This window comes from Periophthalmus magnuspinnatus, chromosome 10, assembly GCF_009829125.3.
Source record: "Periophthalmus magnuspinnatus isolate fPerMag1 chromosome 10, fPerMag1.2.pri, whole genome shotgun sequence".
In the NCBI taxonomy this organism is placed as follows: Eukaryota; Metazoa; Chordata; class Actinopteri; order Gobiiformes; family Gobiidae; genus Periophthalmus; species Periophthalmus magnuspinnatus.
This window is the reverse complement of record NC_047135.1, coordinates 29,730,875-29,757,275: the sequence shown is the minus strand read 5'-3', so window position 1 is coordinate 29,757,275 and position 26,401 is coordinate 29,730,875.

Sequence of the window (26,401 nt, the reverse complement as noted above, 5' to 3'; positions counted from 1 at the left end):
CATCCAAACCACTTCTGAACTGAACTGAAGAAGCAGCTTGGATGAGCAGCGAAACGTCTTCACTCCTACAACTTTTTGTCCAGTTGACAGATTTAACTTTTGGCTTTTGCTCTGGATCAGACCTGGACGACTGAGGGATTACACAGACATCAGAAAGAGAAAAGGAATTAACTCCAAGATTGAATATACTATGTTACAAGTGTTGGTCCACAAAGACTGTTTATTTTCAAGAAGGCAGCACACAGCTCTCTACGTGGGCACTGGTGTGTGATGCTGTGGTCCTATATTAGGTCTCCTTCTGCATGTCCATCTGCTGTCGACATATCAGATTATGTCAGCTCCCAGAGTGCATGTGGCCTGCGACTGTGCGCACGTCCAGCGGGTTTATTGTATTGGCGAGGTCTGGAATCGCTTATTATATCTGCATTGGTATCTTGCATCCTCTCCGACCACTGCAAATCTGTTAAATGTAGTGTTTTCATGGGGTTCAGCTTTCTGTTTATAGGCGCCATTTTGAGGACTTCAGTGTAATAGTGATGTACATTGTGGAGATAGGAACCACAGATTTTGACCACTGTTTCGTACTTTTCCTTGCGCTAGTTCTAGGGAGCAGATACAGTTAGCGCGCTTAGTGACAGTAGAAATGCATAGTTGCGTTCTTGTGCAAATCACTTCGAACCAGGCCTGAAAGCACGTCCAACCATGAAGAGGGACACAAATTAAACAGACTTTTGGATTGATAAAATAAAATTCTCTCATTGGCGTTACCAAATCTTGATCTCCGCCATAAAACTCAAGTTGTCACAATTTGCCTGTAAGCTAATTTGCTAATAGCAACGCTGCCTGTGCCAGTCTTTACTCAACTTAACTGGTTCACAACATTTCTTTTTGGCAAAGCTAAATTTTCTCTAGATTGGTTTGAAAATGTTCTGTCAAAAAAGAAATAAGTAAATAAAAGTAAATCATCACCCTTTACTTTAGAGGGTGGAATAAGATGCATTTATCGAAGCGCGTCGCCAACAAAAACCAGAACGCAGCCGCTATCTGGAAACCTGCTATGGAAATCAATACGTCGTTCATACTGATAGGCTACTCACGGTCACTGATAAATGCCACGTTGATGGATCAATGAGTATAGCATTTTATACGTGACCATTTCTCTCCAGTGCATTTTCAATCAATGCACTTTAATGACTGCTGTGTGTGACCGCTCCTTATGTCTTAATTGTAAGGAAACTTTATATTGGCTCAATATTATCCATTTGAACCATGAGATTTTCAAAGGCCATTATGATGAGTGAACCGTGTGCAAATTTTGACCAGTGAAATGAAATACTTCTGCAAGAGCCGTGTGAGGTCAGTCCATTGAGGATGTGTTTTTATTTTTACGTGGCAGGGGTTTAGCAAGACGAGGTAATGGTATTTATTTTTTTTTTTTAAGTGAGGCTAGATCATTGTCTGGAATGGGGATTTTGATCATATCTGTAAGCAGGAAGATCATTCATCTGTCATTTTTGAACACAAACACTGAAAACCTTATAGCGTCGGATGTCATCGCCCCTGATAGACTCGCGGTTGTGGACTTTCCATTACCGTAACTTATGTAAATTCAAACAGCATCTCAAAGCAGAGGCATGGGGCTCTTTAAGGACTGAGCACATTATAGACCAGTATATCTCACCTAGACTTTTCTTTTGTTTTTTTCTTATCCATAAAAATCATGTTAAAGGAAGTATCATTATGTACTTTTGCCTTTTTTCACACAACTACCTCTATTTTACATATTCATCCTTATTTTTCCTTTGATTCATCAAAAACTGACTGGGAGAAAAACCGACGGCACCTGCGCTCTGATTGGTCGTCTTCGAGGGACAACGTAAGAACATTACCGTATTGACAGTAAAATATTTAGAGATGCCGTTTGAGTTTACATATTAGCATAATTGGTTGCGGAGTTACGGTAATGAAAAGTCTGCAACCGCGAGTCTATCGGCGGTGAAAACATCCAACGCTTTAGAGTTAAACATCCTTTAAGTAACGTTGAGGATTCACCACCAGCTTATTTCCATGGAGATGCCCAGAATGTTACACAGTATGGCGTTAAACTTAATTTTCTCAATGGAAGACCAATGTTTGGCAGCACTAGGGCAAGTTGAGCAATAAAAACACAATCAAAATTACAATTGAGTTTAATGCCATACTATGGAACCTGCAGGACAAAGCAAGAACATCTCCACGGAGACCTGTAGTCAACATGAAGTTAAGTAGCATTTTGTTTTGATGTTTTTAATATGTTGTAACAAGCAGTTCTTAGGATAGAAATGATTAAAGAAAAACAGATTTATCGTCAGGAAGTGTTAGCGTGCTAGTGTTCGTTAGCATTACCGTGATAGCAAACTTCTCTCGGGTCTCTGAAAGTTGTGAAAAGCGCTTATAAGAACATGGCGCGGAACAATTAGGATGCTCAGAATGCATTAGTGAAGTGAGAAATAAGTTTGAGCTGCAGCAATGAGCTTTAAATGAACTAGTTCTGTTTTTAAGACAGTAAAAGTCCGACGCGTCTTGAATACCGCACTGTAAAATGATATCTTCTTGTTGTATTCAGTGCAGGTGAAGTGAGCTGTCCCAAAATGCCCCTCGCGTTGCCTCTTAGGTGGGACTCTCTCTGTCACTCGGAGTTGTCACTTTCCTCCCCGGTGATCCATCAGAGCCGTTGTCATAGCGCACCACTGCAGTTTGAATGTGGACCCAGGCGCCGTACATGTCCTGAACGTCGTGTTGTCCTCTCAATCACTGACAGAATCCCGTGTTTACTTATGCTTCAACAATGCCGACAGAACTGGGACAGCTTCATCAGAACTCCACATTTCAAACACTTGCACTTTTAAGGTGACCTGACCTCCCCGCGCTAGTGCAAAGAAATATGGCGGCTGTGCTTCATGCAGAAGATTTTTCAACAAGTCTTAAGCTTTGAATCACTGATTGCAATGTGGTGTAGAAGTTTTCAGCCCATTATTTCTGAACTGTCGCAGCCCCATGTGGTTCCCATATTTCATTTTTGAACTCGCTCTTTGTACTGCATGTGCTCGTTCAGAAAACCATGACTCATAGCATCTGTATGGCAGTATGCTGAGGTGAACTTTTCACTATTGAATGGGGTCGACTTTTTTGGACATTTTTTTCATTTACATACAATAACTCATACATTATGAAGCTGGTAGCTAATTCACTGACTACAAACTTGAATTCAGACTGAAGTTACATAGTGAAAGGAAAGAGCGAGGCACATGTTTTTATTTTTATATTATTTTCAAGGACAGAGAAGCATCCGATTTCCCTGTGATAGCAAGAACGCACACTGTTACCAACTTAGCTTCTTTAAGACAATACAGAAGGAGATGTGCTGTGGTGGAATGTAATGAAGTAAAAGTAGTAAAGTACTATACAGATACTAAAGGGCACACTTTTTACTTGTACTTTACTATATTTGAAAGGCATCTGTAATTTCTACTTGACTACATTTTTGAACAGAATTGAAAAGTAAAAGTATTTTGACTTTAACACGTTCATAATTTGAGCAAATGGAAATATATAGATAAAACCAGACAATAAAAAATATACATAATTCAATTGTTTGTTTGTTTTTTTGTTTTCAGCACAAATCTGTACATTTGAAGCTTTATTAGATACTTTTACTTTTTACTCTTTAAGTACATTTTTAATCGTTAATTGAATACTTTTACCTAAGTAGATTTTTTCATGTGATACTTTTACTTAAAGTTGAGTATGTTTTTTTTTTTCACCCTGATATCTGTACTTGTACTTAAATAACGAAACGGAGTACTTCTTCCACCACTGGAGATGTATTTATCATGTTGACGGGTTTCAGCTGAGAGTCATCTTCAGGACTGTCACCATGTCATATACTGGACAGTACTACTGGATTGTCTTAAAAAAGAACCTAAGCTGACATTTTTTTTAAAAGAAGTAAAAAAAAAAAAAAAAGAATATTTTTGGATAACACATGCTGTTGTTGTGTCCTTGGGTGAGTCACTTTGCCTGAAACCATGTGTTTAAACCGTTCATGGTAATATACGCTATACAATGTAAAGTGACTAGTGAATTTAATTTTAATCCATTTCTCCTTACATCTACTCCTTACATACAGTAGCCAATTTAAAATCAAAACAATGAGCATAGTTATTAATTTTTTGACTAATACGTTACAATTCCTAATGAGTAATAGCCTGTCTAATGACGAGAGTGGTCGGCCATCTTAAGAATGACTTTTGTTTAATACTCTCCTGCACACATTAAGGCCAAATTGTGCTAAAATGGGCTATTTTAATCACCCAAGACCTTGTAAAAATAACACTGTATCTCATTGGTGTTCCAAGCGAGTTGTGAATAATGAAGTGATTAAGGCAACAACATATTTCAATAGGAGCCAAATGAATGTGGGGATGATAGAGCTTTTCTCTTTAGCAAAGGTTCAAGGTTACTCATTGAGGATGCGGGGCTGACATTGCTTTTAATCAGGACCATTACCTATCACTGTGTGCACCTCAGACACAGCCTGCCCTCTGGCTGCTCTGGCTAATTAAAATATGACCCGGTCAAACGGATGAGAAAACACAACGCCGCTCCCTTATGGTATTTTTTTACTACATTGTCCAAAAAAAGATGCTGTGAACCTACACCAAGGATTTTTCAGTGCAGTTCCTTTTCATGTGCATCCAAGTCTGAGGTAAACGGTGAGAGCGAGATGAATAGCAAGGGTAGACGCCTCAAAACAGGTTTAAATGTTGTTCAAGGCTGTTTACGTTGTGGAGTTGGCCAGAGCACATTTTTAGCATCCTTTAAGTTTGCATACAAGGTTGTTGACTGATGCCACCGACACAACTCTCTAGACTGGGATAAAATTGTTCTTAAAGGGCCCATTTTACACTATTGTCTGATCTATGTTATAATGTTTCCGCATCAAACATATCTGGAGTTGTATTGTGTTTCATTCACACATGTTTAAACACACAAACACTGCATATTTAGGATGAGTTCTTCTCTCAAACTGAAAACACTCTGTTCCACCTTGTGATGTCATGTGGTAATACAGGAAGTGCTCCACTGCATTTTTAAGCTCCATACACTTTCACTAGAATCATTTGGCTGATTCATGCTGTGGAATTGCCAATCTCTACTGAACCAAATGTAAAAGGAGCTGTTAACTTGAAAACTACCGCTCCATGACATCACAAGGTGGAACATAGCATTTTGAGCTGTGGAGATGTAACAGACTAATAATAAAGGGTTACTCAAACATGTGTGAATGAAATAAAACAACTCCAGCATTATAACACGGCTTAAAGCTCACAAGAGTCAATTTTGCGTAATATAGTACCATTAACCTTGTTTTAAATTCAAATCAGAATTTTCAATGTTTTATATAAAGCCACACTTTTTCAGTAAGAAAATACTTAAGCTAATGAGTTTTTTAGTGTACTTGTACTTGTACTTGTCAGCACTGCAGTCATGGTGAGCAATAATGCAGTGAAAGATGGGGATTTATATTTGCTATATTAGAAAAGCAAATACTGGTACATTTTGAGAGGGACCCGTTATTGTCAGCAGAGGCGGTTGAGTTCGGACAACAGCAGGTGTGCTGGTAGAGTCCTGTTCGTCCTCTGATCCGAAAGGGTTGGGTTTCATCACCTGCTCCTGTCAGTGTGTATTCTCGATGTGTCCTTACCGTCTTTTGCAATTGACCCATCCTTCAACCCGTGAAGCAACTTTAGAAGATTTACTATTCAGCAGTAAAAAAAAGATTAGTAGAAGGGGTATGGAGTGCAAGTTATAACCGATAAGTAACAAAACTGAGTACTTCATCCACCACTGCTTAAGGAAAAGTACAGATACAGAGGTAAAAAGTTACTCGGGTAAAAGTACAAGTATCAGATGAAGAAATCTACTCAAGTAAAAGTATTTAAGTGCCCATTTGAAAAGTAAAAGTACTTATATGCAAGTGCTGTTCATATGTTAAAGTGTAAATGTAGTGATTTTGATTTTAAAATGTGACATATTATGATTAATAGTAACAAAACAAATCAACTTCTTAATGTTTCTAATGAATTTTGTGTATTTATTTTTGTTTGCTCAAAGCCGAAGATTAAACTCAAAAGCTTTAGTGAGGATGTTACCACTAACACGGTAAAAATGACCCCCCAAATTATATGAAAAGTACTTTTTACTTTTCAGTCCAGTTGCAAAATGTAGTGGAGTAGAAAGTACAGATACTGCTCTCAAATGTAGTGAAGTAAAAGTAAAAAGTATGCACTGTAAAATGTACCCAAGTAAAGTACATATACCTAAAAATTCTACTTAAGTACAGTACTTTACTATTTTTCCTTTGTCACCTTCCACCACTGCTGAAAAAGCCACTTGAGAATTAGAGCTGGTTTATCGCTTGATTGCTACTGATTGACAATTGCAGCAAAAAAGACAGAAATCAGTTAGCAGTTTGATTTGTTGATTCAGAATCGTACTTTTTAAAATACAAGCGCTTGTTTGACATTGCGCGCTGCTTTTACCCTGTGGCACAAGCATCTGAACACAATATGGCAAAGAGGAAGTCGACAGCAGCCCCCTCTCTCTTTTATGTGGAGCTGAGGGACAGAGGCAGGATATTGAAGGGACAATTCCCACCAATATCTCAGAACACCACATAAGACGCCATTGTTCTCCTTTCAGTGGTGCTTGTTTTGGTCCCAGATGTATTTCTTCCACTTGTATTACAAAAAGTATTAAAGAACACATCTGGAATTGGTATTTTCATGTGTTTTGTGTTCCACCAAAGTGACTCATGTTTGGCCTTTTCTTCTTGTCTTCGAGAAGGGCTGCCATGCTAAGTAAACCAATTATTCCACTGTTAACTAAGTGAGTGGATGTGGCACCATTATCTCGGCACTGCAGTCGGCCTTGCTGTAATCGGTGACAAAGACCAGAAACTGCGCTGTGGCATTAATGGGTAATTGTCCCTTATCAATATTGCATTAGCTAAAGCTTGATAGCATCAGTTAAATGCTCGGGGCGATGCCTGCTCCAAGCCACCGACAGAAACATGGGATGCTCATTTACCACTGTGACGCATTGGACTTTAATGATAAGTATTTGTGCCATGTTTAATTCGCACTCAGCAGATTCCTATTTTCGTGAAAGTAGCCTGACCTCCAAAATAACACACTCACTACAATACAAGGCGCATTTTGGATTAGTTTATTAGCAACACAATGCAACTTGTAATTTAACACAAAAGAGTAAGACAAGCCATTTTAAAAAGGACTGTGACTTGGTACAAAAAGTAATGATATGAAAGGTCGTATAAAGCCTTTGTTTGATTTGTTATAGCGAGAGGTTTGCACAGATATGGACCATAGACTAAGTGAGTGTGGCGTCACCCATTGCGCTCGGATCCAGTCAAATGAAGCTCATCGAGGCTAGTAGTTACAAGGTTGAATTTGGAGCGGATTTCCATATTTAGAATTCTGACCGCGAGTGTCAGAGCAACTAAAAAGTCAATCCGGAGTGAGGCTGTTGAAGGTAACGCCCCTTCCCGCCCCCATCGCTGGTTTAGCAGGGAGCTGGCGCTTAGTAACGTTGTCAATCAAACCTGTTGCTAACGCTAGTGGGAGCGGCCTGGGGGAAAGGCGGCACTCTCTTTTTCACAATATTAAAACAAATAACTTCATAAACCCATTCAAACAGAAGCAGGTGTGATTATAAGTGTATATCTCCAGATTTGTGGCACCAGTGTATCCAGTTTTGCACGTCCTTGAAATAGATTCAATTTTTGAGAAGCAAAATAACCAAAGGCTTTTCTTTTCCCATTTCAGTTCTGGTGCGGCCAGTTTGTAGACTTAGACGATCATCAGACCTTGTATTAAAAGTTCCTGTATCGATGTTCAACAAGCAAGTGAGATATTCAGGCAGTCTAGCAAGTAGTCACTTATAAATAGACTTTATACAGTGTTGTCGATGTAGTGGCCAATGGAAAAAGAACAATATCTTTGGTCCAACGGAAGAAAACAACAACAAAACTGTAGGTATTGCAATCTTTAGTTTAGCGGGTATGAAGTATAGACTGCATATATAAATAGACTTAGCTAACCTGCTAGCCACTGTGTTCAGCTCCATTTACACTGGCTCCAGTTCACTTTACATTAGAAAACTGTCACCCTTCTCTAACTGCTGCTGTCAGGCTCATTATTTTGATCTTAAAATGTTCGTATTAACCCGCTCTACGTAATCTTGGTATTTTTATTTCGCTATTGTGTCCATAACTCAAAATATGAACATTAATAACAGACAAATCAGGCCCCTTCTTTCCCCAAGGTTGCTCCCACTAGTGGTAGTAACAGGTTTGATTGACAGCGTTGCTAAGCACCCACCCCCTTTCAAACCACAAGGGGCATTAACAACTTCACTCCAGATTGGCTCTCTGTAATTCTAAGTATCATAGCAACCAAACTGCCCCACAAACTGCTAATTTCTACGAGCTTCATTTGGCTAGAGCTGAACGCTGAGGGTGACTTCACACTCCCTTAGTCCACTTCTTTATACAGTCTATGGTATGGAGTCAGATATTTCAGTCACGATGGAAGATCAGGCAATAACTGAAATGTAAATATTCCAAATATAAATCTTAGCTCTGTAGCAGCTCAACAAAATGCCATTAAAAGATGCCATGAACTTTAGACGCTGTTAACTAAAAACACAGTTTTCAAAGCCACAGCGGTACGGTTTTTTTTTTTCGTTTTTTTTTTCAGACGCTTTTATGCACCACAAGAGAAGAGTAACAACAGCACACCATAAGAAACCCAAACAACACAAAAGCAAGTCTGCCTCGAGAAATGTTCCCTCCGGCTCTTTATGTTCTTCAAATGGCCTTTTTCAAAACACCACTGGGCGAAGCATTACTCAAATTATTTTACTTCTCTGTTGTCACGGCTATGTCTGGAGAATAAAACCTTTCACAAATGCGGTGACACACGTATGCGTCTATCTCAAATCATGCATTATCTTCTCGATTGCTGCGTTTCGACGTTTGGCGAACTTGCCGCAATCAAACGCCACTGATTGTATTATATTTATTGATGGGGACCCGAATCAAAGAGCAGCTCCACAATTACAGAGCCGGTGATAATGAGTGGGACGTTTACATTGGCTGATTGCAGAAGGGATAAGACAACGTGCAACGGTACAACGCGCTTCCATATCGATCATCTTAATTAATACTCTAAATTTGTAGGATAAACAAACAATCAGCTCAATCCGTGTTGGGCTTAACTGAGAATACGAGATATTTAGGAGGTAATGAGGAGCAATTGTAGGGTTTGTTAGCACCGCTGTCATGGAAACTTGGGAAAATGAGTCGATGTTTTTTATATTGTCCATTAAAATTACCATAAAAATGTGTAATTTTTAGTTATAAATATAGAAACAAAATAGGGAATAGAATAAAGTGTCCAAATAAAAAAAATAAAAAAAAAAAAGTATGATTTTATTTTTTTACCATATGCATCAAACACCTGGAAACTGGTCGTCCACGTCTATAAACCAGACGTGGGATTTAATACGTTTTCTTCTTCCCACTCCTTTTTTGAACTTTAATAAAAAATAACTGTATCCAGTATACTTAATGCACATGTGTTCATTAATCTGCTCAAAAAATAAATAAATGAAATAAAATGAAATGAAACACCACCTGTTTGTCTCCCAAGAGATGTCATTGCTTTTTGGCTGTGATTTTCCACAGTATGATATTAAACTTCTATTTCTTTATGGAGACAAAGTGATGCAGCAGGTGACGTTACAGGTCAGATCTGTGGGGAAGCGACCCATCACTACCATCCACCTTCAAGGCACTTTACATCAAGGAAACACTCACCCATTCACATAAACCTTAATATACCAGTGTACACGGACACTGGAGGCGAGGTGGGTTAAGTGACTTGCCCAAGAACACAACAGCGTTTATCTGTGAGCTGGAATCGCACCGCCAACCTGTGAGTCAGTGGATCTAACCCCTCAACTGATTTATGTTGCGAGTGGGATTTGAACCACCTTTTTTCCACTGCTTTTGCTTTTTTTTTTAGCACATATCGTTAAGTAATTTTAACGGTCCCATTAAAGCGCCCTGTTGTTCTGTAGAGCGCTTTGACTTCTGCTGCACAATGTAATAAAAACAAACAAAATGTATATTAATTTACTTATTTTTATATTTTTGAAAAAACATTTTGACCATTTTTAATCGGCAAACACGGTACAACCAGTTTAGAAAGTTAACTGCATTGAATAACCTTTATACAAACAATCAAATGAAAAACTATGAATTAATCAACACCTCAGTTTCACTCTCTAAATGCGTTTGAAAACCACACAATCAGCAAATCCTTGATCATTTTCAGAGTGAATCCATAACGCCGCACATTAGCTACAATATGCAAACAATAACGAATGTGAAGACAATGGGAACCTGCAGTGTTTAATTTAGCTTTCAGTGGAGACACAATTAGAGTTATGCTAGCCACTGTTACCCAGGCCTCTGCGATCCCATTACCTATCAGAATAACAAATGCAATGTAAACACTACTGTAAATGATTGCAATATTATGCAATGCTTTGTTATTGGCCCACTCCACAGCCCACCTACCGCTACTTCAGCACTGACACCGCGCCATCAATCAGTGAACTCCAATTATCCACCCAAAGCTGCAGAGGAAGTGGTGGCCCCAAAAACTCAACTATTCAGAAAACGGTATACGCAGCTGAAACTACACGGCTGTCATTATTAGGATTATTTCAAGTGTAAAATGATGCTGGCGTTGGTCCAAAATACACCAGGCAGATGAGAGCTCGTTTCCAAAAGAGAACGGATTTGGATCTTCTGTGAGTAGCAGAAACTGAAACATGAGGGTTTTTTAGTAGTAAAAAAGATAGAATCAATTGGAATCAATGTTGTCAGTAATTTCTTGTGTCTGGGTCTGTGCTGGGTCAGGACTGGTTTAAGGCTAAGATTTTTTTTTAATTTTTTTTTCTGAACAGGCTACAACCAAATAAATATATATATTAAATCAAAATGTTATCTTTTGAACTATTTAATTTTAACACCACTGACTGTACTTACACTGCCTGGCCAAAAAAAAAAAAAAAAAAAGGTCACATACACTAATTGTTGGATCGCCTTTAGCTTTGATTACGGCAAGTATTCGCTGTGGCATTGTTTCGATAAGATTCTACAATGTTACAAGATTTATTTCCATCCAGTGTTGCATTAATTTTCCACCCAGATGTTGCATTGATGATGGTCGAGTCTGACGCTGCACAAAGCCTTCTCCAGCACATCCCAAAGATTCTCAATGGGGTTAAGGTCTGGACTCTGTGGTGGACAATCCATGTGTGAAAATGATGTCTCATGCTCCCTGAACCACTCTTTCACAATTTGAGCCCGATGAATCCTGGCATTGTCATTTTGGAATATGCCCGTGCCATCAGGGAAGAAAAAATCCATTGATGGAATAAACTGGTCATTCAGTATATTCAGGTGTCAGCTGACCCCATTCTACTGAACCTAGACCTGACCAACTGCAGCAACCCCAACATATTTGTTAAGTTAAATCCAGGTGGCGACTTTTTTTTTTTTTTTTTTTGGCCAGGCAGTGTATAAATGGACATAGCTACCCTGTTAGCCACTGCATTCCATATAGGAAGTGAGCTTGGGCGTGCTTCCGGGTCCATCGACTCTTGAAAAAAGTGTTCTCCTTAAAATGTTCGTATTAGCTGACACTGCATGATCCTGGTATTATTAGTTTACTGTTGTCAAGATCTGAACATCCAAACCTTTCCCCCGAGGTTGCTCCTGCTAGCATTAGCAACAGGTTTGATTGACAGCATTGCCAAGCACCCGCTCCCTGCTAACCCAGCGGTCTGGGCGGGAAGAGGTGTTACCTTCAACAGTCTCTCTCCAGATTGGTTCTTTGGTTGCTATGATACTCGCGGTCAGAATGCCAAATATTGACCTCAGCTCCAAATTGACCCCTATAACAGCTAGAGTCGTTGAGCTTCATTTGACTGGAGCCAAACACTGTGGGTGATGTCACACTCACTTAGTCCACTTCTTTATACAGTCTATGGTTAACACGGAATTAAGTCTGGGCCTTTAAATACACAGAAGCACTTTTGATAACCACTGGATAAAGACATTTGTTTTCAGCTCTAGGGATGGAGACAAACTACACATACTGAAAGTCGGTTTTCAATTTTATACATTAACAATTCAATCCCCAGTTGGCAGTGGAAAGCTACAAATGAGAGTTCCGATCCGAGTGTTTTGCCTACAACAATTTGCTCTAGAGCCACTGCTGCCAGTCTGTGGTATCCCCAGTGGTCTCCCATCCAAGCACTAACCAGGCCCAACCCTGCTTAGCTTCTCTGACCATATTATGCAGGATTACATGTGTATGTGTGCGTATACGTTGTCAAAGCACAACTCCAGGTATGGCATGCTTGAAAGCTCAGGGTGTCTTTTTAAAAAGAACTACAAAGATGGTTGACTAGGCAAGCTTACTCATGCATGTAGACCAATTTGACAACATTAAAGACATGATTACATTCGGTATTCTTCCATTGCACAATTACAACTCTTGCGTGCGTACTGCTCCTTCTAAGTCCTCGTCTTCACCTTGATCTGATGTGATTTCACAGATGCTCCACTGTACGGGCCAGTCCCCAGAGAGAGAGGAGCCAGGAGGGACCATAGGAGGAGAGCAGGTATAGCTGAGCCTACAGAGGGAGCCGGAGTGCAGAGGACGTCCCAGCAGACAAGACTGAGCGTGTGTGAGGAGGACCCTGGTGACTGTGAGCGTGCACAGGAGATCGACACGGATGCAGATGATTGGCTGATGAGGTTCACCCATCTGTGTACAGTGTGTAGTCTCTCCAGTCACACGTCAATGAACATCCAGTGAGCGTGCAATGAGACAGATTTACCGTTAAATAAGATCGCTTTGGAAATAAAAGGATGTTGTTGCAAATGTAAATTATTATGAACATACAGGTTTCATCTATTTAAAGCTGCATTATGGAAGTTTTCTAGTGGAGGGGCCGTCACTATAGTTTTGCTAGTAAGATGAATTCTCACAATTTTTGGGAAGTCTTGAGAATCCGTCTTGAACAGCTCCGGTTGAATGCGATATGTTTCCTGACCAATCACAGTGCAGTGCCTATTTTGGTTTGTGTAAAAACGTGCAGGGAAGCGCTTTGTGCATTTGTGGAGGGTAAGACGCCTGTGCTTTTCTCTCAACTGGATGTAACTAAAGTTTGATTTTTGGTCTTGTTCCGCTGTTGTGAGGCTTCAACCAATCAAAGTGAAGTATTTGTCTGAACGCTCTGAGAGTTCAAACTTACAGCGAGAGCCATCCCAGACTTATGTGTAGAACTCGATTCGGAGGGCTACACATATCAGTCTGGAGAGAGCAGGTTACCTCACCACTTTGAAACATTCCAGGCAAAGCAACAATTTTATGAGACACAGTGGTATAACCTGACATCTTTTATTTATTGTCAACCGCTTGCCTCCATGGAGATATTTAAGTTGTATGCCCTGGTGTGGAATATTTCAAGCAAAACTTTTACATCTCCATGAAGAACATACATTTTTTGGACGTACCTGAAAACTTACATAGAGCCTTTAATAGAACATTTGAAAAACTAATTACCAAGTGATTGTTTTTAAATGGTACATTTTCTCATACTAGTGTACGCAGACACTCTTCATATTCATATTATTTATTTATTCATAATGCAGGTGAATTTACGAATGATAGAACTTCTTGTTTTTAAGGTTACCATCATATTGCATTTTCAGGTTATGTTCAAAAACATTTTCTGCACTTCCATTAATTATACAAATATGATGAAAGAAATAAAAACAACCAATCTTTGTGAATGCTCCCTCTCTCTCAGACAAACGCAGTACCCTCTTCCACAAATCAACAGCCTGGTCACATCTTGGCCCAGTCAGTGGAACATCATCCATACTAAACGCCCTAATGTTTCCATCTTTGCCAAATCTGTTACAAATTGCCTCTTGATTGTTGTATGATCACATTCCAAGTCAGGAAGCTCGCTGTTTGTAATCTTAATAAGGACTCTCCCATTACACAATACACCACTAGTCTGCGCCACTCACTCCAACAACAACTCTAAACCCTATGGAACCAGCGTCAGGCTATTAAGTAAACCTCTAATTAACTTATTAAAGGATGGTTGCGAGTTGCTTGTCACATCTCCACTCTGACCCCATTCGATTGTAATTGTAATGAGATGCCCCATATCTGAGCTAACCGCAGTGCCCTTTGCAGCCAGCAGGGGGATGGGGGGGTGAGGAGATTTCCGAGAGTGGAGAGAGGGGGTTGATAATGCATGAGACAGTAAGGCAGCATACGCGGAATAGACAATGAGACAGAGCAGCACTTAACTACCCCACTGCTATTTAAAGGTTAATTTGTTTTGTTGGGGTAAATGGGATGACTTTGACTTATCTGTGCCGATCGAGACGAGCTGCGGTGTGCGTGTCAGTTAAAGGTCCTTGGATGTAACAAGAGGAAGATTAAGGAGTTACTGAGCCGACAGTGTGGAATTGTGGGTAAAAGTTTGGCGTATAAGCAAAGTACCTTTCAGCTCAATGCAGTACAAGTACATACACAACCAGTCAAAAATGTGAACACATCCTCTCATTTAATGTTTTCCTTTATTTTTACTACTTTCTATATTTTATATACATACAGAAGACATCACACATCGAAAGGAACCCGTTGAGGGGGCTCGGACACCTGAGGTGTTCTGGGAGGTGTTCCGGGCATGTCCCACCGGGAGGAGGCCCCGGGGAACACCCAGGACACGCTGGAGGGACTATTTCTCTCAGCTGATCTGTGTACACCTTGGGGTCCCACCAGAGGAGCTGGAGGACGTGTCTGGAGTGAGGGAAGTCTGGGAGTCCCTGCTTAGACTTCTGCTTCCGCGACCCAGCCCCGGATAAGCGGAAGAAAATGGATGGAAGACATCAAATATATGAAGTAAGATATATGGAATTATGTAGGAATTAAAAAGGCAAATCACACACACACACATTTAAACAAATATATTTAATATAAAAAAAAAATAAAATAAAAAACATACATTTGTTTGCCTTACTACATAATTCCATATATTTCATGTCTTCTGTATGCATCGAAAAATGCAGAAAGTACCAAAAATAAAAGAAAAAAAACATTGAATGACCAAACGTTTGACTGGTACATATTTGAAAGAAAAATATACAATAACTGAATATCACAACAAGATTCAAATATCCAGCAAATCAGACCACAAATGTTTAAAGATGCACCATGTAACTTTTCTATTAGAGGGCATGCTAACTGCTCATCTCCATGGAAACTTTATTGCCTTACAAGTTCCACTGTATTCCATTAAACATGTCTGTCTTGCATTTACTCAATTATAGGTGTTTATTTGCCAAAAAAAAAAAATTACCTTGAAAAACATGAATTCTTACAGTAACTGGGGCCACTCCTCCACCAGATCTGACTGGTGTCACAGGCTCGTTTAGATATGTATAATGCTTTACTATGGAACATTCTAGGCAAAGCACAAGAACTATTTGGTACTTGGTACGCCTTCAAATATTTGTTAAACTACAAAAATAGTGTCACTCAGTAGTCAATTTATTACTCCCAGCTGCTGCTCAAAATATTAAAAAAATATATAATTAAAGAAAAATTATACATTACATTATCACCTTATTCCATATAATGTTTTCAATAAAGCAAACTGAACAAAAATCTAAAACTGAAGCTAAATTGGAAAAACACTATTCTTCAGTAGTGTTATATTGAGTGAAACAAAGCATACAGTGCAGCTGACTGTACACATCTTTGATTTTGCCATTTGCCTTAATGCAAACTTTGAGGGAGTGTTGCAAATGAATTTCATGTTTGTTATGCAAATACGCTCTATTTTGCATGAAAATAAACTCTGCTTTTCTCTTGTCCCCAGTGCAGACACAATGCCGACACAGGCAAAAATAACACAAGATATGGTTTGGTTCTCACATTACTGTTTGTTGTAGGTGTCAGCGTTCTTGAGGGGGAAATGTTACAGATATTTAGTACAAAAGTCTGCATGTTTGTGAACTGATCCACACTTGTCCCTTCATAGAGCTCAAGTTATAGATACAGAGGGACATTTTGCCGATAATATTAAGGATTCTGTGGAGATCAGTGTCAGTAACTCACAACCCAAACCTTCTGTCTAGTCCAAACCTGTTGCTGATTGGTGGTAACTTTGAATATCTTTAAATGTGATCATTTAATGGCAAATGTAGTGAGTCTCTCATCATTGCCGTATCAGGTACATAGCAACCTCAATAACAGCAGCAGTAGAACAATCAGGCACCCCAGCCTTTCCATCTTCTCCAGCATCAGTGAATGTGGCGCAGGGAGAAACACTAAATAAATACACTGCTCTGCATGATTATGTTGCAAGAAAAAAAAAAAAAAAAAAAGGTTAAAAAAAAAGATTTTAACACTTCATTTTCGCTCTCGGTGTGGGGTCTCACATACAGTATGGCTTCATATTTCATGGCACAAATACATGCTGTTTTAGCTTCAAGGTGAAGTAAGAACTTTGTCTCAGTTTTTACTTTTTGAGGTCAAAACCCCAAATATCTATAAGAACACATTAAGCATTATTTCTATTGTGTTTTTTTTTTTTCCTTTAAACATGCTCCTGTACCTTTGTGTCATCATTTCATGCTTTAGAACTTAAAAGTAATTTCGTCTTCGGACAATAGACACTGTTTGTACAATATTTCTACAGGACTGTACAGGGAATTAGGTTTAGGTCAACATCAGCTACGGAATAAACAAGTCAGTTGGATTATTGACTTTTCCAACATGCTAACAGAGGCATGCAGTTACAATGAATGCAATCTGACAGCAGAAATCCTCACATTTTGATTTATGGACTTAAACATTTTCCGTTTTTTTGACGTCACAGGTAAAAGTCCAGAGGTCTCCTGCATTGTTTTTGTGGGCTTAGAAGGAGCAGACTTAAGAAACAAGGATTCGTGAAACAAGTGAATAAAGAAAAATAAAACTCCAGATATAACATTGCTCACTCGTTAAAAACATAACATGGTTAAAACCATAACATGGTTAAAACATACATTTTGCATAAAGGTATTTAGTCTTTCGTACATGTTATAGGTCAGGTCTGAGGAGAGGCAGGCCCGCTTAAAGAAAGAAGGTTACTTTGAGGTTTTCAAGGTATTTCCGAGCAATAAAAACACATTTAATTGAGTAAATGCAAGATGGATAAGGTTAATGTCATATCGTGGATTGCTCCAGTATAATGGAGTACTTTAAGATGCTTCTCTGCAAAATTCTGGCCAGTCTTAATAGCTTTAATAATAAAAGTAACTGTCACTATCTGGGTAGGTTTAGGGCGATCTTCTGTCAAATAAGCTTAAGACCATGGGATAAATAGGGAGAAAATACAGTAAGCCGTAACTATGTAGATGAGAAGTGTCTAGTTGAGTTAACCTAGATTTATTCCGAGCTGTTAAACCGTTGGAGGTAATGGAAATGGACGGATCTTTAATATTACATAGATTCTCAGGGTTAGCACAACTTTCTGTGTGATGTATGCCAATGTGTCAACATGCTCATCATTTCTGCTTACACTGCAACCCCTGCCAAGTGGTGCATACATCAAACTCCTACAGGAACCATAGCTCATCTTTCCTTTAGCAAAATACAACACTGTGCACTGTTACCTAGATCCTCGTGCAAGATACATCTCCGGATAACTTAGGTTATGATAAATCTATCCTGCTCAGGATGTGTTGCTCTCTCTTTAGCCTACACTTGCACAAACCGGGCCTGTATTGCTGATCCTCATTGGAAAAGTATTTATATCACTTTTTTACCCTCAGCAAATATAAATCATACCATAGATTGAGGTTTTTTGGATTTTTTTCACAACCTTATTTGAAGTGCAAAGATTACCTGTGATTTATACATATAATAGCCACAGCCACAACAAGTTCGCTCAATAACAGATAGACACTGTTGCCTAGCAACTGAGTGCCATAACTACTAGTACCTGCTCCTGAGGCAGGCTCCATCTTGTAGGATTTTCTGTCATCTAATTGGCCAGGTGGGTAAACACTGATCCCGTGCTCTGCCATCCTCCCATTCTCGCTGGCCTCTTCAGTGACACAGAGAGTCATTATGCCAACCGGCGACTGTGGGAATCTGCACGAACTCAACTGAAAATATGAAATACTCTCAAAGGCTGTGAACGCATACAGCCCAAAACTATCTGGAATTACAATGATGCATCAACGAGACGGGCACCAAACCCCAATCAATTACAAATGATTCTCAGCTCTAAATTACAGCCAACGCGCTCACGGCCTCTCAGAGAAGTCAACACGCTGCAGGGCCTTGTGGGTAATTACAAACATGTAAACAAAGACAAGGTGCACAAGTCCATTTGTAATTATTCGGGACGAGAATGTGGGGGACAAATTTGCTTTATGGGGACAATAAGGTTTGCACTTTTCAATACACACACAAGGCTGACATAAATTCTGTCTCCTGTCCTTTTAACACAATGCTCATATAAATGATAAATACTTTTAAAATGTTGTGAAAAATTATTCCAAAACTCCTTGATCCTAGACATTTTTCTGCCCTTGCTGTATCTCACTCCTTTGTGAGTCCTTACAACATTTAAGTGCTTGGTATTACTGATGACAATGAGTGGTTAGCAAGGTCCACTCAAACTGCAGCTTTACAAATGTTAGGATTAATACAGACCGCAAAAAATAATATGTTGAAAAATATGCCAAAAGAATTCCTCCTATTGCTGGTGGTATGAGCTGAAAATGAAGTGCTCCAGTGCGGCAGTGAACCAAATGGGAAGTGTCATGTGTCAGCAGCCCTGATCCTGACCATAATTGACAAGTTGTCATAATTCAGGCATTTGGTGAAGCAAATAAATCATTCAGAGCCCAGAGAGACAGAGGCTAGATAATACGCTTTGGTTCCAATAAGTCCAGCAACTGTGCAGCCACGGCCATTGGAATATTGACCAGTACAGTGTCCAGTGAAGGATAGAGGGGCATGTTAATAACGCACCTGGACCAGTGTATGAAAAAATAAATTAATTTAAAAAAAACATTCTTGATTGGACTGTCATGAGAAATACTATATCCACTTATCATTCAGTATATTAAAGCTGGAGCAATGGAAAAGTAGGGAGGTTATTGGTACATATGGAACGAAAAGCACCACACAACTGGTAAGTCTGGTTACTTGAGTAAGAGTAACCAGTTTTTAAAGGTTGTTTTTTTTTTTCCCCCATGGTATAAAAAAAAAATCTACTTAATTATGTTGTTGTTTGTTTTGTTTTTTAATTAGTACGTAAACACTTAAGTTCCTGAAGAAGCGGCTTGGATGAGCAGTGAAACGCATTCACTCTTACGATTTGTCCAGTTGATAGATTTAAACTTCGTCTTTTGCTAAAAATGTAAAAGTATTTCACACAAATGTTAACTTGTTAAAGTGTAAATGTAGTGATATTGATTCAAAAATCATACACATTTTGTTCAACAGTAACAATAAGAACTGATGTCTTATTTATTCTTATTAATTTTTTGTGTATTTATTTTTTCTTTTGCTCAAAGCCAAAGCTTGAACTCAAAAACTTTAGTCAGGATGTTACCATGAAATGTGTTTAAAATTTATTTAAGATTTTTTTTTTCTCTTAAGTACAGTACTTTTTTTTTCTACTTTACCTTCCATCGCTGGGTGCAGGTAGACGATGGGCAGATTAGCAGGCAGACTGGTAGAGGGTTAGAAGACAGACAGGCGAAGAGGCAGGCAGCTTAAAAAAATAATGACCAAGGCACTCGGACACAGAACGAGGCACATGCAGTACAAAAATACTGAAAAGGTTTTAACTTTTCTTATGACACCATCTACTAACTGGGGTAGTACCAAAGACGAACTGGGGAGGAGTGGATGAAAAAACAGGCTTCTTAATGAGGGAAATTGGATTCAGGTGTGTCAGCTGTGAGATCAGGTAAGCCACGCCCAGGTGGGAGGAGACACAGACAACACAGAAGAGAGGTGGAGACAGCAGAGAATCAGCAGAAGGGAGGGTCCTGACACTTTTATGACTAATTATTGGTACATTCTGATATGTATTTGTTGCATTTCATGTTTTTTAATGAAACAGGCTCTTTAAAAACGGTTTACTGGGATTATCTTGAATTATTAAAATCTTAATTATTGGCATAAAGTAGTTTCAGTATTATCATTTATCACTGTAGAAATGATCAGAAATGGCTGATTTGAGTTTGAGTGTGGATTCGCAATCAAAACATAGAAACGTGCCCACGGGACTTTAAACCGGAACAAGGGGACCTTTTTACTATCACACACCTGAGATACTGCAGATGGCGCTGTCGTCCGGCCTCTACCTGTAGTAAAACGGTGCCAAAACCTATTTAAATCAGCTGACCAGACACTTCACAGCAACATCACATGACCTCTGAGGAAGAGCGCCAGTGAGCAGCCGAAACTGTTAAGAATGAAAGCAAACTTAACTAAAATAGGTCTTACATATCCATTTATCTACTGTCCATTATTGTTCTTTTTTATGATTGGATACCTGCTTGTCAGTCCTGATCTCATCCGTCACAGAAGCTAAGCTAGACCAGGCTTAATTAGCGCTTGGATGGAACAATTAAACACACCAAAGCTCCGATACTTTTTTTTTTTTTCACCTTTAACATAGCAGAACATTACAATGAAACAACACGAGCTAATCAGCTGTGTACGGACTGTGATTTGTGCCTTTGCTGCTGATCTAGAACAAGTGAGTTTACATCCAAATACATACAGTATCTACTATTTCCCTGGCTGTTTCTTACCCCTCGCAGTTGAATGCTCCTCCTAGTCTGCTCCTAGAATAATAGGATTTCTCTGTTACATGCAGCGAGGATCTGAGAACACGCAGAGCTCTCCAGATGTGTAGTTGGGTCGTTTGAGATTCCAACCAGGACGTCTCATTCATTGTCCTAGCGTGCACGTACATGTAGTGGGTAAAAGTAGCGCAGGAAACATTTAAAGTGGTCGCAGTTTGAGCACGAAAGTGATCAGAATGTATATTGACTTCATGCTATGTTAATGTTACCAGACAGAGGACCATGGCATTTCGAGCCTTGGAGAAGCAGATGGTCTATCCACAGTTTGTCTTCAGAGGAACATCACGCTCATTCTTCAATACACTACGGAACGTCCATTACAAAGTTCTGGAAGTAAAGTGCATCTTCTATTCATTTTCCCATAGAGTCTCACAAAAAAGTAAGCAATGAACGCAAGACCCATTGTTTTAAAAGCTGTTCCTGAAGAGCTAACACTTTGCTAATCACAGAAATAACATTAGCTGCCATATTGCTAGTTAGCCTCATAGGTATCGGAATTTTTCTAAATGTCTTTGGGGAAAATGAATGAGAAATGTACTTCCAGAGCCTCTCAACAGGCTTTCAAAGACGGCAGGACTGTTGAGTTCCATACCAAGGACCGCATTTGTATAATCATTTTTTGGAGGTAATATAGAGAACCAGTCAGATGTGATGAGTTCAAGCTGCACTCTGTGGCTAATAATTCCCAAGGCTAAACCCCCATTTCCATCTGGATGTGATTCACAGTATAAACAGTATGTTCAACCACACAAACCGCAGCCCCGGTACTTCTTATGGCACGTCAACAGGCATTACCTAATCCATATGTCAACCATGTCCCAGTCAGACTATGGGAGGTGGATGTGGAGTCCATGTTCACGGTAAGAGTAGCACTGGAAAACGTGATCGTAATTGTATACCATATGTAATGTTTAAAGATTTTAGAGTGTTAATGCCGACTGAGAAATCAAAATTTACACGCATTCAATTTAAATATGAAAAAAAAACTCATGAAAAAGACGTTCACTCTCTACATACACTATATAAAAAGACACAGACAGGTCAATCAGGATTACCAAAATGATTTCTATCCGCTAAATGCCAGAATAATAAGAGAAGGATTTTTTAAGACAATTTTTCATTACTTTCAGAAGTGTGTATACTGTAAGATTATTATGCATTTAAACAATTCTGGGAAAACTGAATTCCTGCCAACTGTTGTGTTCGCCCACAGCTTTTTGTCCAGCTGACAGATTTTACTTTTGGCTTTTACCGTGGACCAGACCTGGACGACTGAGGGATTACACAGATAATATAATAAGGAAATGGATATATATTTAGCTTATTTTTATTAAATTGTGCAGCAGAAGTCAAACAACAGGGTGCATTAATAGTACAGTTAAAATTACAACATATGAAGCGTTGCCTGGAATGTTCCGCAATATGGCAACATGACTTAACGTATCAAAAAATAAACGAAAAATATAAATCGCCCAGTTGGTTGAGCGTTTGCCCACTGATCTGAAGGTTGGCGGTCCGAATCCCACTCTCGACATAAACATCATCGGTTGAGCGGTCAGATCCACCGACCTACAAGTTGCTGGTGCGATTCCAGCTCTCACAGATGCTGTTGTTGTGTCCTTGGGCAAGACACTTAACCCCCCTCACCCCTAGTGTCTGTGTTCACTGGTGTATGAATGTATATTTGTATATTTATGTATTATTTATAGGTATTTGATGCTAAGTATTCAATGACATACATCGTCTTGGTTTTGTAATATTGACCAATCTTACCTGCTATCTACAAAACGATGATTTTTTTTCTTTTTGCAATAAATAAATGCAGCTCTTAACTAGCGCTTTATTTCCAAAGCCCCGTATCTCCCAGGCCTTTAGTCCTCTGGGATCTGACTCAATCCCCTGGCAGTTTTTTGGCCATTAGGTCCTTGGTGTTCTCAGCTCAATAGCTCTTTTATCAGCTGCTCCTATGGCTTCTTTTTGCCTCCCCACAGCTTCGACTCCTCTGCCCCCGCCCCCTCCCTCCGCTGCAGTTTTCCCATGCTCCTCTGCTCCTCTGCTCCTCTCGTCCTGCCTGTCTCTCCTGGAGGGACTGCCATGGCGTCTGTATGTACCGATGACCTGCGCTTTCCACGGCACAGCATCAGATGGAGTTAGACGGGTGTTTTTCTTTTCTTTCTTTTTTTTTGCCACGTCTCTGGAGAGAGGTTCAAAGTCGGTTTAGTCTTTTCAATGGCATGTGTGGTTATCTAGGTGCGTACATTGATTGTTTTATGCTGAAATTTACAAGAAAGACTGAAGTACGTTTGTTGTTACTGTATAAAAATGAGAAAATTTTTTGCTGAAAATGTTTGTGGCAGTTTTGAACCCTACATAATCCCAAATACAGAGCTATAGTTGGTGATAGGGGGTAGGTGAATACAGAAATTTTCGAAGCAGCCAAGTCTCAAAATATAAAATACAACTTTACATGAGGAAATGATAAGAAAATCATTACATAACATGATTAAAAGCCAATTTTACATAATGATCCCCTTTAAAATATCACACCTATTAGATAACGTACTGGGACTTGCATGTCATTCTGAAATTTAGTTAGAAATAAATTTGACATTAACATTTTTTCACACTCGTCAAATGAGTCGTATAGTGTGGCAAAGCGAGCGGCGATGTTCAAGAAAAATAAATAAAAACATCATAACTAAAGTATAGCTAAACAACCCAGAAAATCGCTCAAATCGCTCACACAGGTTCGTTCTTGATAACACAGAGGTACGGTTCCATTTTGAACAAATTCGACATCTATTTGGCACGTTATTAGTTTAGTTGGATGGATAGATACATAAATAGTTCTGTATGTATCATTAGTTTACTTCAAAGTTAATTAAATGACGCAGGCAGGAGAATGAGAGTCAACGTTGGGTTTATCGGCTAAACTGGCAATGGAGGTGTGTAGCTGCAGCGTACCACTTTCACTGCACAGGAATGCACATTGTGGAGCTTCGACAACAGTACAGCAGCTGTCCCGGAATAGCGATCATGTGTACAGAGCACAACATGCAGCGCCGGAACAATCAGGTAACAGACCACGGCACTAAATGGAACAACCGTGTTAGGATTAAGCTAAATTATTAGATTTAAGAACACAAAGATACTACCTGGAGAGCAGAGGACATGGAGGAACACCAGAAGGACCCAGGAAGTGCACAGGACAGAGGACAAGTGACACAAACGATTGACAGATATGGAGATTAGCCAATGGGAACTCTTAAGTGTCATGGCCCCTCTGCAGGCCACACTGCCACACTCGCAGTAATATGTTTAGTTCAGACTTTGCAAATGATACTTTGAACTTTGGGGAGACATCAAATCAAATCCTTGCAAATAACTTTAATTGAACTGTGTGTAAACTCCGCATTCCTCTGCTGCTATGGGCTAATTACGGGCTATATCTGTGTTACATGTTCTTTTGCAGAAACTGTATGTGTAACCCCTTTGTGCAAACAGCATACTAAAAACATCCTCCTTTTAAATGCATACATCTGAATGAGAGTAAGGAGAGGGATTTACTTAAGGGAAGCCAAAAAGATTATTTCTATATCAATAGCGTAAAAATCTCACACTGAGTCAACCAAGTTTTCATAAATGTTTGAATTATTGATCAAATAGAGGATGTGTTTGAGAATGCAGAACAGAGCCGAGGGAGACTCTCCCTGTAGTTTCACATACTGTACATGCTGTTTGAGCTCTGCTACTTATCAAATCAAGGTGAATTCTTGGAAATCTGCGTTACTCGAGGGTTCAGAGAATAGTTTAAAAAAAGACTATATTTGTGTAGTATTGTTATCTTAATGGTGCAGGTCTCAGGTGGGTTGTCCACTACTTCCTTCTCTCTGTGGAGATGGAGCTTTACCTGTAATAGATCCACAGTCTCCCATTAAATGTGTCATAAAAATACATTGAAAAACATGCATTTTTACTGTGATTAAGGCCGTCTTTCCAAGATCTGACCTGTAACTTGGCCAGGTTGTGTCACCTGCTTGTCTCCATGGAGAGTTTCAGACAAAGTAATGGAGAAAAGACTTTGAAGCACTTTGAAGTAGTATTAAAAAAGAAATCCTCTCATAACATTTATGCAATTTTCAGATTCACAAACCATGAACTTTTTCATGAAATACTTTACAAGAGTGGCATATTTTCATACTTTAATAACGTTCAACATTTTTTTTTTTCATCATCAAATAAAGATTACATTTCCAAAAGCAGTTTTACAAAAAGTGCTACTTAAGGCCATATTTCCATGGGGTCTGTGCGGGTTGAGCTGGTTTTATTTCCACTCTTCAAACTCTTACCACCAATTTGTGGGACCACACCCGGGTCTAGTGCCTTCCTGGTTGCCGAGGTAGGTCCCATAGTGGTCCATGGGTGTATACTAGTGATACAGCTCAACATCTTTCTAAAGCTATTGAGGAAAGGTTCATTTCTGTCCTGTGGATGTGACTTTTTTAGTATTGATACGTGCTCAAATGAGTATCTAATTTTGACACTAGTTTTAGTATTGATTAACATCTGATTTCCGATACCGTACCCGGGTTAAGCAGCAGCATGGGGAGGGGTCATGAATCTGGAACAATCCAAACCTAAACTCTTCACATCGGCTCTATTGATTTCTCCGACTCTAGCTCCTTGTTTTATGCCTGTGATCAACTGGTCTTGTTCTCGTAGCACAGACTGAATGTATCTGCTGTAGTTTTCAACCACGGAGCGTTCTCTATTCAACAATTCTCCCTTTAATGAGGAGATTTTTCCAACTGCAGCTAAAGAGGTTTAGATGGAGGTTGCCTCAGGTAGCATTTAAACTTTACTAACTTTTCAAATGTAGAAATGATAGAGCTTATACTATCGCCCCCATAGACTGGAGTGTTTGAAGCATTCATGGAGCCGGAGTACGACTTTATGCTGAATGGGAAAATCAACAAAGAATCATTGACACAGATTTTGACCCCTGCAAATATTTGAAAATATTTATCTTTGTCTTGTTTTGTCTTTGTCTTGGTCCAACCATAGAACGTATAAAGACGTGAACAAAGTAAGTAAGACGTCACCCATAGAATTTAGAGCCCAGTTTTATATTTGGAATTCTGACCATGAGAATCACAGCAACCAAAGAGCCAATCCAGAGCGAGGATGAAGGTAACGCCCCCTCACGCCTGCACTGCTGGTTTGGTAGGGGGTGTGAACTTAGCAAGGCTGTCAATCAAACCTGTTGCCAATGGTAACAGAAGTGATCTCGGG